Source organism: Copadichromis virginalis, linkage group LG10, assembly GCF_057382275.1.
Source record: "Copadichromis virginalis isolate Kocher_CV1m ecotype Utaka linkage group LG10, C_Virginalis_male_GT1.1, whole genome shotgun sequence".
Taxonomy (NCBI): Eukaryota; Metazoa; Chordata; class Actinopteri; order Cichliformes; family Cichlidae; genus Copadichromis; species Copadichromis virginalis.
Window position 1 is genome coordinate 25399143 of NC_140627.1, and position 13156 is coordinate 25412298.

Genomic DNA, 13156 nt, shown 5'->3' on the forward strand with positions numbered 1-13156 from the left:
AAGCCACTGTTTCAGGTACACAATTAAAAATTCATATCTGTTAACAGTAGCCCAGTTTTAGTGTACTTACTTTATTTTACAAGTCTTTTAGTTTCCAAATAACATCCAATGATGTGAGTTTCCTTTGAAGTTACAAAAAAAATAGAGGCTGCAATTGCAAAGCTCCTTCTTCTCTTTGACTTTGCAGTGTGATTTTGTTTCCCTGTGTGTTTTCATGCACATGTGCCGTGTGCTTATGTGTTAGTCTATATGCATGTATACTGTTCTCCACACTAACTGAGTTCCCTCTTGCAAATAAGTGTTTGTGAGTCTGGCACAGAGCATTGTTCACAGCAGTGGTGAAGGACACATCCCCATGGCTTGTATACACCCCCACACTCACAGACACCTACTATAAATAGCCTTCACTTTCAGAAACATTAACAAGACTGTTGGCTAGAAAAAGGTGACGCAAAAGCGGAAGAACAATGTCGGAGCAAAATGGATAAAATGTTCAGCTGCCAAAGTCCAAAACGTGCTATGAGCTGTATCACCTCAAATACTTTAAAGTAGATAATTTTGAACAACTACCATGCATTTTAGTCCATTTTTAATATGTTTGCCAAAATTATACCAACGATTTCTTCTTCTTCTAGCAGGTGCCTTTATGGGTCACCACAGTGGATCATCTGCTTCTATCTCACCCTATCCAGCATGCTTCTACACTACATCTATGAATCTTCTCACTGGTCTTCCTCTTTTCCACCTGACACTCATCTCCATCTGCCCCACCCTTCCTTTACCCTCTTCTTGACTTTTCTTATGCACTGCCCATTTCTATGGTTGGGTTGGATCTCAGGAGATCAGTATCTCATTTGAAAACCCTTCAGAATACATACTTCAGTATGAATGATACCACTCAAAAGTTACAGCCATGCTTGATTACTTTTGTGATTTTAAGACTTAGGCCAGATATGCAGCTGATCCATAAATAGAAAATGTTCAGTTTTGTCTTGTAACTTCAATAAGACAGTTGTGTGATTCTATTGTAATTTTCTTGCATTAAATCAAATTTAAATTCAAATTCAAATTTTATTTGTCACATACACAGTCATACACAGTATGATATGCAGTGAAATGCTTACACAACTGCTCGTGACCTAAAGAAAATAAAGACTATGAATAAAATAGGAAATAAATATGAAAATTAAAAAGGGTCAATTTAACTAGGAAGGAATAAAATAAAATATAAAGATTAAAGTTAAAAATGAAATAACTGTACAACAACAAATTAGAACTAGAAAAATTTGCATTTCCTGCGAAAATGCAGTGTGGATGCTTAAAGCTGAAGCTGTATGCAAAAAGTAGCTGAAAAAGCTGAAAAGTTGCAGAAATTGTAAAAACTTTGCAGAAGCAAAAGAAGTTTGCTAAAATGGAATAACTTAGCAGAACTGCAATATCTTAGAGGAAACATAATACTTGGCAGAAATACAATAGCATAGCAGAATTTAGCAGAAATATTGTAACTTACCAGAAACATAACTTCTCAAAAATACAAGAATTTAGGAGAAATAGTATAAGATAACAGAAAGAATATATTTAGCCAAAAATACTTAAACATTACAGAAACACTATGATTTAGAAAAATAGTACAACAGAGCAGAAATATTGTGATTTACCAGAGACACTGTGATGAACTATGAATATTGTAATTTTAAATTGAGACTATGTTTTAGCACAAATATTATAATTTGGCAGAAATACTGTAATTTAGCAGAAATACTATATTAAGCACAAATCCTATAAAAAGCAGAAATGGTATGATTAAGCACAAATACTACATTTAGTAGAAATACTTTGTTTTAGCACAAATCCCATAAAAAGCAGAAATACTGTACTATGATTTAGTAGAAAAACTATAATTAATCAGAAATACTAAATTTAGCAGAAATACTATATTAAGCACAAATACTATGAAAAGCAGAAATAGTATGATTAAGCATAAATACTACATTTAGCAGAAATACTATATTAAGCACAAATCCTATAAAAGCAGAAATAGTATATTAAGCACAAATCTTATAAAATAGCAGAAATAGTATGATTTAGCACAATAGTAATAAGTTAAACAGAAAAATTGGAAAAGCAAAATGGACAGCTGAAAAAATGCTGAACATGCTGAGGGTCCCTCAAATATACTTGTTAAATGACAAAAATCTGCAAAAAAATTTATTACAGCCACACAATCACAAATATGTACACATGAGGAAACACACATGCACAGAGAGACCCACACACAAGATCCAATTCAGTCAACCAGTCTAAATATATTGAATTTAAATCTTAGAATGAGATCATCCCATTAAAAGCCTTTCTCTCTCTCTCTCTCTCTCTCTCTCTCTCTGTCACACACACACACACACACACACACACACACACACACACACAGGGAGAGAGAAGTAAGTTTCTAGGTCAGCCTGGGAGCTGGTGAATTTGAATCCACCAATCAGAGAGGCTGTGCACTTTTCCCCACCAAAACAGGTGCATCTGTTTACACACGCAGCAGCACAGAGAGACACAGGATTTTTGCAGTCTATTTCTCATAGTGACGACTCCCCTCAAACAAATGACCGTAATTTCCTAACCGTAGGGGCTAGAACGGTCATTCTTACACCGTTTTGTTCAGAAGAGATGGGGGAATCTTCAAGTGTTGACAATTTAATATTAAAATATGAATTTTTAGAGATATATGACATGGATGACTTGTTGACTTAGAAGCCACGAATTCCCCAATATGCAAATTTGAATGCCTGAGACCACATATGTGATTGGCTGGCTGGGAAGCCGTGCAGGCCCTGATTTGTGGATTTGAATTCCTCAGCCCTCAGATATGATTGGCTGGCTTAGAAGCCACAAAGGCCCCAATATGCAAATTTGAATGCCTCAGGACACTTATTTGATTGGCTGGGAAACTGTGCAGGCCCTGATTTGAAAATTTGAATGTCTCAGTCCTCACAGAGGATTGGCTGCCTGGGGACCTGGCAGAAATATATAGAAATACTATTATTAAGCATAAATACTACATTTAGTAGAAATACTATGTTTTAGCACAAATATTATAAAAAGAAGAAAAACTATAATTTAGCAGAAATACTATATTAAGCACAAATCCTATAAAAAGCAGAAATACTATAATTTAGAACAAATAGTATAAAAAGCAGAAATACTATAATTTAGCAGAAATACTATATTAAGCACAAATCCTATAAAAAGCAGAAATACTATAATTTAGAACAAATCCTATAAAAAGCAGAAATACTATAATTTAGCAGAAATACTATGTTAGGCACAAATCCTATAAAAAGCAGAAATACTATAATTTAGCAGAAATACTATATTAGGCATAAATCCTATGAAAAGCAGAAATAGTATGATTTAGCAGAAATACTGTATTTAGCACAAGTACCGAAAAGTACCAGAAATACTATGATTTAGCAGAATAGTAATAACTTATTGAAACACAAATGCACAGAGGGACACACAAACACAGGCTCTAATCCAGTCAACCAGTCTAACTATGTTCAATTTAAATCCTACAATGACATGCTGTCAAATAAGGGCAGGGTCCTCTCTCTCCCACTAAACAAACACACACACATACACACACACACACAGGGAGAGAGGACTAAGTTTCTAGGTCAGCCTGGGAGCTGGTGAATTTGAATCCACCAATCAGAGAGGCTGTTTACGTTTTCCCGCCAAAACAGGTGCATCTTTTTACACACGCAGCACAGAGACATAGACCTGCTTCTTTCAGTTTATTTCACATAGTGAGGATTCCCCTCAAACAAATGACCATAATTTCCTAACCATAGGGGCTAGAGCGGTCATTCTTACACCGTTTTGTTCAGAAGAGATGGGGGAATCTTCAAGTGTTGACAATTTATCATTAAAATATGAATTTTTAGAGATATATGACATGGATGACTTGTTGACTTAGAAGCCACGAATTCCCCAATATGCAAATTTGAATACCTGGAGCCCACATACATGATTGGCTGGCTGGGAAGCTGTGCAGGCCCTGATTTGTGGATTTGAATTCCTCAGCCCTCAGATATGATTGGCTGGCTTAGAAGCCATGAAGGCCCCAATATGTAAATTTGAATGCCTCAGGACACATATATGATTGGCTGGGAAGCCGTGCAGGCCCTGATTTGAAAATTTGAATTTCTCAGTCCTCACAGAGGATTGGCTGCCTGGGGACCTGGCAGAAATATATAGAAATACTATGATTAAGCATAAATACTACATTTAGTAGAAATACTATGTTTTAGCACAAATACTATAAAAAGCAGAAATACTATAATTTAGCAGAAATACTATATTAAGCACAAATCCTATAAAAAGCAGAAATAGGATGATTAAGCATAAACACTACATTTAGTAGAAATACTATGTTTGAGCAAAAATCCTATAAAAAGCAGAAATACTATATTAGGCACAAATCCCATAAAAAGCAGAAATAGTATGATTAAGCATAAATACTACATTTAGTAGAAATACTATGTTTGAGCACAAATAGTATAAAAAGCAGAAATATTGTAATTTAGCAGAAATACTATATTAGGCACAAATCTTATAAAATAGCAGAAATAGTATTATTTAGCACAATAGTAATAAGTTAAACAGAAAAATTGGAAAAGCAAAATGGACAGCTGAAAAAATGCTGAACATGCTGAGGGTCCCTCAAATATACTTGTTAAATGAAAAAATCAGCAAAAAAATGCACAGGGAGAGAGAAGTAAGTTTCTAGGTCAGCCTGGGAGCTGTTGAATTTGAATCCACCAATCAGAGAGCCTGTGTACTTTTTCCCGCCAAAACATGTGCCTCTTTTTACACACGCAGCACAGAGAGGCACAGGATTATTGCAGCCTATTTCTCATAGTGAGGACTCCCCTCAAACAAATGACCATAATTTCCAAACCGTAGGGGCTAGAGCGGTCATTCTTACACCGTTTTGTTCAGAAGAGATGGGGGAATCTTCCAGTGTTTACAATTTATCATTAAAATATGAATTATTAAAGATATTTGACTTCTAATGCACCATAACTGAGTAGAGCGAAGCAAAAACTGCCTTGACTTGCCCTCAAACAACGCTTTCTAACTCGAAATCTATTTGGAGTATCGATATCATTCTTTCACCGTAAGAGACAGCAGGCTTTGGTGAACAATCATGGAAATTTTCAGGTCTCTGTGGAAATCCAACAAAAAGTTATGACGAGAGAAAAAAGTGGTTCATTTCCACAGTTTTAAATCTGAAGAAATCTGAGCGAAGGACGAATTTCCTACCCTCAAACAAGTCCAACTCATTTCAGAACGGTAATAGGTGAGAAAGAAATTCTTGAATTGTGAGCGTCAGGGGTGTCTGAAGATATTCGGGGACAAGCCTCATGTCTTAACTTTGCTTCGTTAAGGAGATATGACGATTCGAATATGCCTCTCATTACAGAAATCCAGCGGTGATTTTGAACAAGCTCTCCATTCACTTTATATGGAGAGTTTTCTGACCTTGTGTTAGTCTGAGGAGATTTGCAAAAATTCTATAAATCCCACAACAATGATGGTGACATTTTCTGAAAGCCAGCAAAAATACCTACGTTTTGATGTATAATTTGTGGAAGTTGAGTGAAAATTGAGCAAGTAGCAGGAAGTTGTTCGGACATGAAGTGAAAATTGCAAAACCTTCAGTGGCACACTGGAAGCCAAGAGCATAGCAACCATAACAACACATGTATTTTGTGAAAAATCACAATTTTGCAGCTCAAAACTTTAAGAGGCATAAAAGTAAAACGGTAAAATATTTGAAAAAGCTGAATCATACATGAATAGCCCAATAATTTGTGAACATTTTAAAGTTTGAATGGTTTTTCTAGGCGAAAGTATGAGGAAGTAGTTAAGTTTCAAAAACAAGCAAAATTTAGCAGAATTGCGGAAGTTTTCCATTCATTTCAATGGGACAAATTAAAGGAAAAAAGCTTAATATTTTAAAAAGTATAATAGCAAAAAATAGCAAAAGTCATAGCCCGCATTAGCAGAAATAGTAGAATAGTTTAAAATTTGAACGGCGAAAATCGGCTGAAAATTGTGGGACTAGTTAAGTGCCAAAGAAGTACAAAAATTGGCAACTAGAATAATAAAGAACTAGAAAGCGAAAATTTCTGAAGAAATTTTAAGTGTGCCTATGCCGCCGCTAATCAGTATAGTTTGCCATTCAAACGGCTACAGAGAGCAAAACTCAGCAGAGCAGCCATTCTCCACCATGAACTATGGTAAAACCAAACACCGCTCGCGCCTCACAGATGACAGCTTACCGTTTTGTGTAAAGATGAGGTGACTTCGTACAGCCCCAATTTGTAGACGCTGTGCGCAGAGGTTCATAAGCAGAACCGACAATGTTTGCATGAACACACTTTGAAGCATTACGTTATGGACCACTTTTCACACATAGTTGCTGTACCCACACAGCCGGCTGTAGCTTTTCATCTCATAGCCCGACACATACACAAAAAAAAAAAAAAAAAAAAAAAAAGCAGAGAGAGCACAGACTTTACACCTGAGAGGCGTGATTGCAGATGCCGCTGAGGTGGGTCCACCTCCCCTGCAGCGGCACTGCAGACCTGAATGATTAACAATGGTCTACAGCCAATCTTGTGTATTATTATACAAACTTTGGTTGTAAGATTCAGATAACTATTTAATAAAAGCTAAATATTTTATATGAGAGTAAGAAAGAAAAGTATATCTTTGTCTCATACTCTCATCAGACAATACATGAACCTCTCAATAAACAAAATATATGCTCGGCTTAAATGACAAACCGCTATTTTACACAGTGGAACACTTATTTTTAAACAAAACCAATGCAGTTCGCCACTGACAGTGCTTACCTTTGCACATCACAGTAAACACTGAACCAAGATGGCGCCCACGCGAACGAGAAATCTGAACTACGGTGTCCTGCAGAGGACAAATGGTCAAAATTGCTAAAATTTACAACATATATGCAGCTCAACAGCGACACCTTGTGACTTATTCCAGTCACTACCTTAAATATACATAACGTCTTACCTGACATTCAGTTCACCGGACACTCATACCGAATCACCAGCCCATATAAATGAAAAATAAGTCCAGCAGTCAACCAAGAGTCATCACGAAAGACTAGGGGTGACACGAGAGCGTGAGCGGGCCTGGGTGTCAGCCAGCCCAGCCTGGGTGTCAGCCAGCCCGACCTGGGTGGCAGCCAAGCCGCGCTAGCCAGCTAGCCGGCTAGCTGCCATGCGGCGGTGAAACGAGAGCGTGAGCCGGCCTGGGTATCAGTCAGCCCGGCCTGGGTGTCAGCCAAGCCGCCCTAGCCAGCTAGCCGACTAGCTGCCATGCGGCGCTAGCAGTAACATCGTGAGAGATATGGGACTTCTTGATAAAATATGGGACTTCTTGATAAAACGAGCAGATATTTGAAGTTTACACCCCTACATTATCGCCTGAAAATAGGGGAGGCTGTCATAAAGTTCAACATCAGTAACTTAGCGCGCACAGCTGTACAGAAACTCCGTGGTGCTAGCTAGCACGCAGTACAGTTATTGTAACTGTCAGCACAACGAAAATAAACTACACCTAAACTCGGTTTATATCTGACCCAAATAGAGTGCAGTTAATAACGTCTTACCTGAAATTCAGTTCACCAGCCGCCTGCTTCTCCTGCATTGGGTTCCCCTTATCCACGATTGAGCTCCGCGTTAGCCACCACCGGTCGATCGGTGGCCGCCTCGCATGTTTCTTTCCCCGCATACGAGGGGAAGAGACATATACCGGTGGCTAACGCGGAGCTAGCTAGCCACCGGTATATGAACAACTCAGTTATTTTTTCCACATCGACCAGCATCATCGGCCCATATAAACGAAAAATAAGTCCAGCTAATACAAAGACTGTTTGCGGAGCGATCGGGGGTGAAAGGAGTTAGAGACGCCTCACTGAAAGCCAAGCCTGGGTGCTTTTGAGCAAAGCGGCGCTAGCCGGCCGGCCGAACTAGCTAGCCGGCTAGCAGCAACATCGTGAGAAATCTGTTGCTAATATGGGATGTTTTGACAAAACGAGCAGATATTTGACGTTTACACACCTACATTCTCACCTGAAAACCGGTCGATCGGCGGCCGCCTCGCATGTTTCTTTCCCCACATATGAGGGGAAAGAGACACATACCGGTGGCTAGCTAGCTCCGCGTTAGCCACCACCAAACAACTCAGTTAGTTTTTCCTCATCGACCAGCATCATCGGCCCATATAAACGAAAAATAAGTCCAGCTAAGACAAAGACTGTTTGCGGAGCTATCGGGGATGAAAGGAGTTAGAGACGCCTCACTGAAAGCCAAGCCTGGGTGCTTTTGAGTGAAGCGGCGCAACATCGTGAAAAATCTGTTGCCAATATGGGATGTTTTGACAAAACGAGCAGATATTTGACGTTTACACACCCACATTCTCACCTGAAAATATCTTAAAAGTTTACTTTGTGACCTAGAAACACAAATAAGAGGAATATATTAAACCAAGTGGCAGCCGCCATTGTTTGACTGGTAGAGGCGTGCTTTGAATTGTGGGATATGCAGTTTTCCACCAAGCATACACCCTTGCCGTTACCGTAACTATTCAATGCTTCGTGCAACCTTAAGAATTCCAATGGTTCCTGAAAGCACCGACGCTGTTCGCGCCGTTGATATTGTCGTCATTATGGTAATCCAAATACGGGGACATACCACTAGAGTGAGCCAACACACCACAAATTAAGTGAGTGAGCAAACACACCACAAAGTAAGTTAAGTTTCACTTTCGTTCGTTCCCATTCATTCCAATGGGCAAAAACTTGCATTAAAATATTCATATTTAAAAAACTATAGAAGTAATAAACACCAAAAGGCATAGCAACTCATTCCTGATCCAGCCGCACAAAATGATATAACATATATGAAGCTTGTGTCAAAACTGTGGGATGAGTTACGGTCCAAAATTTCAGGCGGAAAAAGAATAATAATAATAATAATAAATCCGAGCAATAGTAATAAGTGTGCCTTCGCATAGGCACACTTAATAAAGAGAAACAGGAACTCAATAGTGTGGATGCTTAAAGCATCCACACAATGAAGGGTAAATTTAACTGGGAAAGAATAAGATAAAATATATAAATTAAAGTTGAAAATAAAATAACTGTACAACAAAATACACAATACACAAATACACAGTATAGAAATATATAAGAATGTATGAAGAAATATAAATATATATATATACAATAACAGCAGCTGTACAGTATTAAGTGGAAATTAAGAAATATAATGTCCAGTGTTGTGCAATCCACATTTGTAAGTGTCTTGTGCAGTGCAAATATGCTTAAAGTGATTTAGTGATGAAGTGATTCGATTTGATGACCACGCATCTAATCGAATTAGTGTAAACAAAGTCCAGAATGTCCAGTGTGGACCAGTCCAGTGTCCATTATTAAACCAACGTTTGTGCTTTTTTAGTCAAGAAAGTGCAGCATGGTTTAACAGCTACAGGCCCTGTCTTAGTCTTCTTCTTATAGTGTTTTCTTATGTTTTGAGTCACTTCTTGTTGATCAGATTTTTTTCTTTCTTTCACAACAAGGAAACTGTGTCTCTATGTGAGGACAAAACTTTTGTAGAAGTTTCTTAGAAATGTTCTTAGAATAGAACTTAAAATGTCTTTGTAATCTCTGTTGTTTCAATGGAATGATGCCCTCTTTTTTTTTTTACAGTAGAAAGTTCCTTTGCAACAGTTTTTTATCTGCACTTTTTTATTACTTATACATTAAATTAAAGGTAAATCTGTAGCTTTAAGCTTGTAAGTAATTCTTACATTTGCTTTATTCTTGGAAACAAAGATGTCTAAAAGAAAATTGCAAACTGAGTCTGATGTGCAACTCAGTGTTCTGTTTGATGAATAGATGTAAGTGGTCTCATTGTATTCAAATTTTTTTTAAATATTTAAAAACATTTTAATTTTAATTTTTAAGTAACCATTTTGGGAGGTTTGAACTGTTGGTTGGACAAATATTTGATTGCCTTCAATCTGGGGAAAGGTGTAAATGATCACTGACACTGGTGGTGTTTTATTTCTTGTCATTCAACTACATTTCTATATTGTACAGGGTGGGCCATTTATATGGATACATCGTAATAAAAGGGGAATGGTTGGTCCTGTTTGTGGCACATTAGTATATGTGAGGGGGCATACTTCTCAAGATGGGTGGCGACCATGGTGGCCATTTAGAAGTCGGCCATCTTGGATACAACTTTTGTTTTTTCAGTAGGAAGAGGGCCATGAGACACATCAAACTTATTGGTAATGCCACAAGAAATGCACTAAGAAACTGAGAAACTAAGAAACTAATGTGCACAGGGTCAAAGTTATAAATATAAATATACACCTCTGCGAATATTTGGTTAAATGTGCAAGTTGCACCTCATCAACAAGCTTCTGTCTGCCAGATTTCTGAACACTCTTCTTAGCAGAATTCGTAAAGTTCATTTAAACTGGTTGGTTTCCTGGCATAGTCCACAAATTCGAGGCAGGATTAAGGTCAAAGCTTAGGGAAGACTCTTCCAGAAGCTTAATTTTAGCCTGCTTTAGCCATTCCAAAACTAGTTTTTGGTTTTCTGTTTGTGGTTGCTGTTCTGTTGGAACACTCAACACTTACCCATCTAACTACTGATTTGATGTGAAGTTGAAGAATTTTGAGGTAGACCTCCTTCTTCATTATTCCATCCACTTTGTGCACTGGCAGCAAAACAACCTCAGAGAATGATGCTAGGTTTGAAAGCCTCACATTTACTCCTACAAACATACCTCTTATCATTGTGGCCAAATAGTTCGTTATCTCATCTGACCATGTGGGCAGCTGCAAAGTTCAGTTGAGTTTGAAGGTGTTAATTTTGGTCACCCACTCTCAAGTACATGTTGATGTAAAACTGGCTTCACTGTGAAAAGTGACAGTGGTGTTCCAGTTTCCAGTTCACGGCAGACTTGCCATGAACTGGATGTTCAGCACTAAGTTACGCCGATGCCACTGTGATTAGCTTCAATGCCTTTAGAGATTATGTGCCAAGCTTCTGCACATGGGTGCAGGGTAAAGTCCCACTAACACCTACCACTCACTTTCATAAGCATACTTGTCGATCACTTCCACACGTTGTAATAAATATAATCCCTGGTAAAGTCAGTTAGCGAACACTACTGGCATGTAATGCCAATGACGACCATTTCACACACTGTCGAAAATGCTCAAAATGTTGTCGGCACCAAAAGTGAAGGGCTGACAGTTGTGTTTACATACCAACCGTAAGCGCTAATGTTGGTTAGCATCAGCTAAAGTTAGGAAGTCTGACACTTGAGAGGCAGTGAACGCAGAGAGAGCTTAAAAGTGCATCTGTGTTTTTTGTTTTGTTTTTGTTTCCTTTGCTTTGTTTTAGGTTTTCTTGCATTAAGATGTTGCGCACAGAATCCGAGATATAATGGTGACTTAGCTGCTTGTTGGATAAACCCATGGATCTTAGAAAAGATTAACATTTCCCGGATTTAAGCACACGTGTATAACAAAATGGGAAAAATTACGCTTGCTAACTTTTCCACATCATAGGTTTCAAAGTAAATAAATGTTTTTTCAAATACTCACTATGATCTGAGTCAGTTTAAACCTTTTTAATATGGCTGTACGGCGCTAAACTTTTCGCTTGACAGCTAGCGCAATGCTAAGATTTACACGGAAATGATCCGCGGAAATCATTAAAGTACTATTGGTCCACATTTTTCTTCTATGGTAGCACCCTGGGCAGAGTAACACCCAACTTTAAACTGATCTGTTGACACCAATGACTGTAGAAAACATTATTGCGACAACACATTTTTGGGGGAAAATAAAAGAGATTGAAACTTTACTGATAATTTGTCCAAGTTGAAAAATGCCCTCCTCCACAAATGTTATGTGACAACCTCATTGCCTTACAGAATTATGACATCACACACATGTAGAATTGGCTGCATTTTAAATGTGTCAGATCAATGGCTTTATTCAAGAATACAAGTAATGGGTAATAGCTGCATGTGTGTTTGTGTGTGTGCATAATATGCATACTTTACTTGTTGGATCCATATCCTACAAGGAATTAAATAAAACAAGAAGACAAACAAAAACAAAACAAAAATATTTTTCTCTCCCTTCCAAGGTCAGGAATCAGGATGAGGAAGAAATTAGGTCAGATCAGTGCAGGTTTTCGCACTGCTGACATTGAAAAATGTATGGCGAGATTTTCAAAATACATTTGCAATCAAATAACTTTGGAGCTGGAAAGACAGCTTAGCTCAACAGGTTATAGGAGATCCAATGCCACCTACTTTTCATGCCAATCTTCTTTGTGGCATAAATCTCCCCTTTGATCATTGATCAGTAAATCACTGCATATAAATTCATCTAACTGTTATAATTTAATGAGTAAAGATTCTCAGATGATTGAATTGCGGTTTTAGTAAATGTTGAACCTTTTTGCGATTTCTGTTTTTAGAATCAATAGCCCATATTTTCATCCACTGCTGAAACGTGCCTTTGAGTTTTTCATCATTTAACAAGAATAGGTTCAGGCAACCATTGTGTAATTAGGCTTTCGCGGTATATGTGTTGTCTTGTGTTGTTAGTGTGTAGTGTTGTGGATAGTTTTGTGTTGTGTGTCAGAACAATGAGGCTACTGCTGTCTCCAGGTAGAAACAGGAGTGATACACCTGATGCTGTCAGACCTGCAGGTACCAGGCTGTGATGTTCTCCTTTATAGTGGACAGAAATTATTTTTTTGGAGTGACACAAATAATTTGATTGTTCTGTAAATAGTTTGAAATGGTTATTTAAAAAAGGGTAAAAGGTAAATGGCTGCAAATAACTTTGTTGTTTGCAAAACTTGTGCATTGGATTTTAAAATTGACAATTGCATTTAACTGCATTTAAAGTTATGAAAGTTATGAAATATGAAATATGATTCAATAAACATGTTTGTGGTTGTTACAGAAATAACTTTTTCTACTTGGATTTTATGTTTTTTGTCTGATTTTAGATGAA